The sequence below is a fragment of the Dipteris shenzhenensis genome, chromosome 28 (genome assembly GCF_047967505.1).
Source record: "Dipteris shenzhenensis isolate YYH24624 ecotype China chromosome 28, Dip_SZ_1.0, whole genome shotgun sequence".
NCBI classification, from domain to species: domain Eukaryota; kingdom Viridiplantae; phylum Streptophyta; class Polypodiopsida; order Gleicheniales; family Dipteridaceae; genus Dipteris; species Dipteris shenzhenensis.
The window spans coordinates 37,899,173-37,905,871 of record NC_141623.1 but is presented as its reverse complement, the minus strand read 5'-3'; the positions used below and the strand labels follow the sequence as shown (position 1 = coordinate 37,905,871).

At 41.4% G+C, this 6,699-nt stretch overlaps 1 long non-coding RNA gene across 1 annotated transcript; it reads left to right on the top strand.

Moving 5' to 3' along the window:
• Positions 1 to 2,180: 2,180 nt before the first annotated feature.
• Positions 2,181 to 6,102, top strand: LOC147883539 (uncharacterized). The gene is made up of 4 exons (XR_015543782.1): positions 2,181 to 2,525; positions 2,727 to 3,017; positions 5,782 to 5,883; positions 5,980 to 6,102. It is a non-coding gene; the product is annotated as an uncharacterized LOC147883539 (long non-coding RNA).
• Positions 6,103 to 6,699: the final 597 nt, after the last annotated feature.

Here is a 6,699-nt window from a genome sequence, read left to right as displayed (position 1 = left end):
GCCCTTGCTGAATATTCCTCATAATTTATCCGAAATCTGGATCTTGAAGATAAAGTTCTTTCATGTCTTTGAGGTCCCTGTGATGAGCTATGTTAACATCGTTCACATGGGGCCTTCTGGATAATGCATCTGCTACCATGTTCCTGGCTCTTGGAGTATAAACAATATGGAAATGGAACATGGACAAGAAATTTGCCCACTTCATGTGCTTTTCGGAGATCTTTGTCTGGGTCAAGAAATATCTGAGGTTCTGATGGTCGGACTTGACTGCAAAGTCAGCTGCAAGAAGGTAATGCTTCCAGATGGTTAAAGCATGAATGACCGCTCGCATCTCTTTTTCGTACACACCATAAATATTTCTGCGTCACACAGCCTTTTGCTCTCATAAGCTATCACTCGACCATCCTTGTGAAGGGCAGCTCCTACACACTCTCCATATGCATCACAATCCACATCAAACTGCTTGTGTAGATCTGGAACAACTAGGATTGGCTAGGTTGTTAACTTCTCTTTAAGAGTATTAAAACCTGTTCTTTGCCATTCTTCCCATATGAAAACTACCGATTTCTTGGTCAAATCATGTAACGGGGCTGCTATATGATAATGTGTCCTAGGTTTTGAATCTTATCAAGGAAAAACTCACTCTTCTTGCCGTTTACGAAAAGCTTGTGATTTCGAAGTTCCTGGAACACGATGGCCAAGTGCTCTTTATGTTCTTCTTCTGTCTTTGAAAAGACCAGGATGTCATCAAAGAAACTACCTGTGAAATGTATATATGATCTAAAAATCATGTCCATCATACGATTAAAAGTGGCTAGTGTGTTGGTTAACCCGAAGGGCATCACCAAGAACTCGTACATTCCAAAAGTGGCCCGAAAAGCTGTCTTATGAACATCTTAAGGATGGATCCTTATATGACGGTACCCACTTTTCAAATCAATGCGACTAAAGATCATGGCCCCTTTTAATCTGTCCAAGATATCATCTATGCAAGGGATTAGAAACCTATTCTCGACCGTCATTTTATTGAGAGCTCTATAATCCACACACATACGATAGGAGCCATCTTTCCTTTGAACTAGGAGCACGGGTGAACAAAAGGGTGAGGAACTGGGTCTGATGAGTCCCTTAGAAAGTAGATCCTATACCTGTGTCATAATTTCTTCGGTCTATGCTGCACTTACACGATAAGGTGATCGATTTGGAGGCTCACTTCCTAGAAGAAGCTCTATGACCTGATCTTCCAGTTGCTCAGGAGGAAGCTCTCCTGGAAGAGAATCTAGAAAACCACCTTTGAAAGAATCAAGAAACTGAACTTTTTCTTTCTCCCGACAGGATTCACTTCCATTGGGAATTCACCCTCTCTCTCTCGTACGACAACAAAGTATGCAAAAATAGCTGATTTATTGACTTGGCAATAGAAACATTAGATACAACTGGGATTGTCTCGCCTCTTCCTCCGGCCAAAATTTTATGCTCTTTGTTTATGTGCATGAAACTGAGTGTTCTTGCTTTTGGTGTCCAAATTTACTTCCATCTGTGGAACCATGGCATACCCAAAATGACATCATGATGTTTGAGGGGTGAAACATAGAACTCCTCATGGTCCACATAGTCCTGAATATGAGGTCTGAGTTTTCCAATCAAGGGAGTAACCTTAACTAGTTTCCCTTCAAAAACATGTTCTGCATCTAGAGCTGGTCCCAACTCTTCAATCTTGATTCCTAGCCTGAAAGCTAGGTCTTTAGAGATGAAATTATCTGTTGCTCCTGGATCGAACAAGATCAAAAATTTTGGTCTCTTACTTTACCCCATGAGACGCAAAGCTCTCAAGCTTCGAGTTTAGTAGCTCTTCCCAACATATTAGGGATTCATCGTGCCAAAGGCTTTGGCGGTTCTTTTGGCGTTGTCTGCTCCCTCAAACCCGGAGGTTTTTCGGGGCACTAGGCAGCCAAATGCCCTTCTTTTCCACAATGGAAACACTTTTTCCTCCTTTCAGAAGGACTCTATTTTCTCTGGTGGAAACTTCGGCTTCCCTTTGTAGGGCTTCAATGTACCTCTCGGGTTCTGAAACTGGAGTCGTCTTTGTCCCTGAACTATTGACCATGTTCCTTTTGAAGGCGTCTCCATATTTACCTTTTGAGGTAGTCATTGCTCGTAGCTGATCTCTCTTCGTTTCCTCAACCACTAGGGCTGAGTGCATCAAATCTCATAGCTTTGTCTTGCATTCAATGCTCACCTGGGTGTGAATACTTGGATGTAGACCAGCTTGGTACTTTTGCATCTTTGTCTTCTCTGAAAGTTCCTTGAAGGGAGTAATGTGGAGGTATGCTGAAAAGAAATTCTGATCGTAAGTGTCAACCGTATCCGTAGCTCTCATGGATACACTCTCCCAAGTTGTATGAACCTCATCATAAAAATTCTTTGGCGAAAATTGCTCGAAAAATTGCTTCTTGAAACTCTTCCACCTCTTGGGTACTTCATCTGCCACTAAACGAGCTCCCCACCATGCTCTGGCATTGCTTGTAAGATGGAGATTTACAATCTTCAATTTTGACTTCTCATGATAATTTCATGTCTAGAAAGCTATGTTGAACTGTTGGATCAAGTCCAAATCTTTCTCACTTGCCCCGTACTTTCCATCAAATGTAGAAAATTTGATGGACTTGCCTCCTTCTTTGAAATCCTTTCGTCTTGATTTGTTCTTCCTCCTTTTGCACCAGAAGATGAATGCTCTCGGAATGAAGAGGAAGAAGAAGAAGAAGAAGAAGAAGAAGAAAAGGAACTGGAGGAAGATGTGCTTTCTGCTTCATCTTCCATGAGACTTTGGACTCCTTCCTCTTTTCCTTGAATCTGAATACCTTTGGACTAAAGGAGAACTTTGGGAACGTTTTCTTGAGGCACGATGCTGCCTAGGAGATTCGTTAGAAACTGAGGGAGATAATCGGTCAATTCCTTCTTTGTGGAACATGGAACGTGCTAAGACATCATCTCCTCGAACAGGTGCTGAAATCAAGGTATCTTTCTCAGGGACTGGAACTCCTCGATTCTTTCCTTTATGAATTCTTCATCGAGATCTTCATTAGGTGCAATAGGGCGTCTCCTTGTAGCTGAGCCGCCTCGTTCATAAACCATGATGTGGGAGATGGAAAATTGAACCCACTGAATCAAACTTGACTGGGCCTAAAGCAATTAATTGCAAAACCCCTACTCCTTCCAAGGAGGTAAACGCTTACGGGTGAAGATGGGAGCCGGCCCGATGCGCGATGAAGTATGGGTAGGTATGGCTCTTGGTTGTACACTAGTCAAGATATGACCCCAAAAATACTCAAAATAATATAGCGGATTTAGCCCGACGTGTCTTCTTCAACATCGTTGATATCCCATGCAACTATCTCGCGCCTGCTAACTCCACTTGCCGCTGCTTGAAGTCTATTCGGATCTGTTCAAGGAGTCTTTGGACTATTGCTACCAAGGAAAGTAGGAAAACCGCACTCTGATAAGACTGAAACCAAACTGCAGCAATGCTAGGCTCCCTGGAATCAATTCGCAGCAGGTCTAGGTGCCCTGGAGTGAATTTGCAACATCTCTGGTGGGCACCAGGTAGGGTTGGAAACCCTAATCGCAGGAAGTACAAATGGCTGAAACAGAAATGGCAGTAGGTTCTCTCTTTCGTACGGCACTTACACGTGCAGATGATACAAGATCTTGGAGCTAGAGTAAATTGCAGTTCAGCCTGGAGAAGAGATAGTTGATTCCCAAGGGCTGGACCCCTCCGAAGGTCTTTATTGCAATAGAATAATATGTGTACAACTGGCTCTTGAGAGAGCATGGAATTGAGTACAACTCTGAATACATCTGGCAGGCCTTGGCCCTTTCTTTTATAGACTTGGCCTAGCAAAAAGCTAGGGCCTGCTTTCTAAAAGCTACTTTTACATAAAAGCCAAGATTTAGGATTTACTTCCTAATTTGGAGGCTTTAGGTGTCTTTTTAGTCTTGTGGGCCCTCTTTTTAAAGAGGCGCCCCCTTGTCCTTGCTTTAGAGCCTTGTGGGACCTGCTTTTTGTGCATTTTCTCCCCAATCTTAGGTCCTTGTTGCACTCTCTTGGGTCCTACACATTGCACAAACAATTTCCAACACTCTTACCCATTAGAGGTTAGCGAAATGCATGCATTCCTAGTTCTTGGACTCATCCTCACAGTTCTCTTTTACCAATGCAAAGCAAAAGTAAAACAATAAAACTTATTCATAGTTAACCAAAGTTAACATTCTTTGACCGAAGTCAATTTATAATAGAGATTATACTTTATTTCTTAAGAGAAGTACCAAATGGTAAGAAATGTTGCCACATGAAAAGGAGATGGCACTTCATCTTGGAAATGAGACACCAAAATCTACAAAACATCCTCTATGAGGCCATCCTCTGAATACTGGCAGAGTGGCATCTCAAATGGGGTTCAAAAATCAACATAACCGTTAGATGATTGGGCATTAGACAAAGGCGGCCCATTATGCATTGCACCATGGGTTTCCACCTCTAATCACTTAACATAAATTTGTCTATCCACGCATGGATTTTCACATGTAGTCTCCTGTTCGACCATGAGAACATGAGCGAATGAGGCAAAGTCTGAAAGGCATCATTTGTTCAAGCTATCTCTGCCACTAAGCTGGAAAAGGAAGGCATCCTAAGCTGCTTTCTCTAGGAAGTGGATGACACCTTCTCTTTCTATCTGAAGACAACTTCATCATGTTGAAGTCACCTCCAATAATCCAAGAGTTTGCAATGGGGGCCCAAGAGAGAAGTTCCTTCCCATGATCCTCTCTATGTTGGGGGCATAAAGGTTGTGAAGACCAACCTCATGTTCCCCAATCAAATTTTTTTAAAGGGGACAAGAAAGAGAGAGAAGAGAAGAAGAAGAAGAAGAAGAATATATTATCGTCCTCTGAAGACCAAAAATCAGCCTATGGGACCTGAAACAATACAAAACCTTACATACATAAAGACTCCTCCCTCAAAGGGGAGGGTAATAAGAGAAACTACCTTTATGTCTGGGTGAGCTTCCGTGCTTGAAAAGCTTAGATACAAATGTTCCTAAAGCTGAGGGTGACGCCTTATGTAGCAAATCAGCCAGTCTGTTATGTGCCTCAAGAAGAGAGCTGAACTTTTTCCTGATGTGTGCATAGTAAGGGCATATCATTACCACGAGAGAGAGAGAGAGAGAGAGAGAGACAGAGACAGAGACAGAGAGAGTTCACATGATTTATGGAAAGTGAAAAAGCCGATACATATGGTCTTAGAGACAAGTAAACATGTTCTGTGCTATGTACAACACCATACATGGCGTTTTAATGCTTATATCATGTTACATCCCTTTAAAACTGAGGATGCTTCACTTTAGGCCCACAGTCAGTGATAAGTGATCTTTCTTCTCTAAAGACTACTTATGTGCCCTCCTAGCTTCCTTGATTATGTGGCAATTGCCCTTGCAAAATTACAAGGAACTTGCAAAAGGGCTTCTCTACTTATAGTGATACTGGACCCTGAATAAAACAATCTGTTCAGTTTGTTGGAATTTGTTCTTTCATCATTCTAGAGAACTGTTACTTTCATTTACTATTCTGATTGATGGAAATTATGTGACTTTTGCTTGAAAAGCAGGCAGTATGAGGTGGATCGTTGTTATACGTTTCTTGTTTTTTTGTGTATTTTGTTTAATGCAATGTTGTCCTCATGAGTTTTTAATATACGTATATAATGAATCCATCTATGATCAGCAGATTATTCTGCCTTTGTTGAGGAAACAGTTGGAGTATGCAGTACAAAATCATGCCACACTAGAAGCAAAGTCTTGTGTCTTTGCTCTCTGCAGCTCGCTTTGGGTAAGACCACCAGTTGCGCCACCAAATTAGTTGTTCACTTTGCGTAGACAGTGTATAGACCAGTTATTGACATAAATTTTCTTTTCAAATGTGTAGTTAAGAGGCAAGCTGTCTCTCTACCATGAATCTATGGTGCATATCCAAAGCTTGCTGGTTCAAATTTTGTTATGGCCTTGCATGCCTACTGATGAAGGTCTTCCTCTGATGCTTTTCCTCTGATAATCATTTTGGAAAGTGTTTCTCGAAGCTATTTTTGTTTTCATATTAAGAAAAGCGAGGCATTTTGTTTTTAAAATCTCTGTTTGGTGAACTGCTGGTTTTCTCCCATAAGCATCATCGTTTTGTGCAATTATATCATATCTGTCTTCTTTAAGAAACCACTGATTAAAAATGTAGCTATTTCCCTGTTGCATCTATGATGTGCGATTTCATGCATATTCCTCCTCCTTGTGCAGATCTTACAGTAAGTACTGTGTGTATTCTTTAGGCATCCTTGCATATTCACACTTTGACTTGCAAATTCACTTAATTTTTCTGCTTATTTTGCTAAAACAAGAATATTTTTGCCCAGAGAAAATTAGATATTGACAAGCAAATTTTCCTATTTCAAGCATTGGTTATGCTAAAACCTGAGGAAATTTGTGCCCATCAATAATTTCGAATTCTTATTCCAATCTGAAGTAGTAGTAGCTCGCTTTGCCACAGAAGTAGCTCACATTCCTTGCCCTGGTGCCCCTGGCATATGAAGAGCCACATAATCTGAAAACGACAGATGAGTTGGTCATATAAGCTTGGTGCAGCGCTGACAAGGCCTCA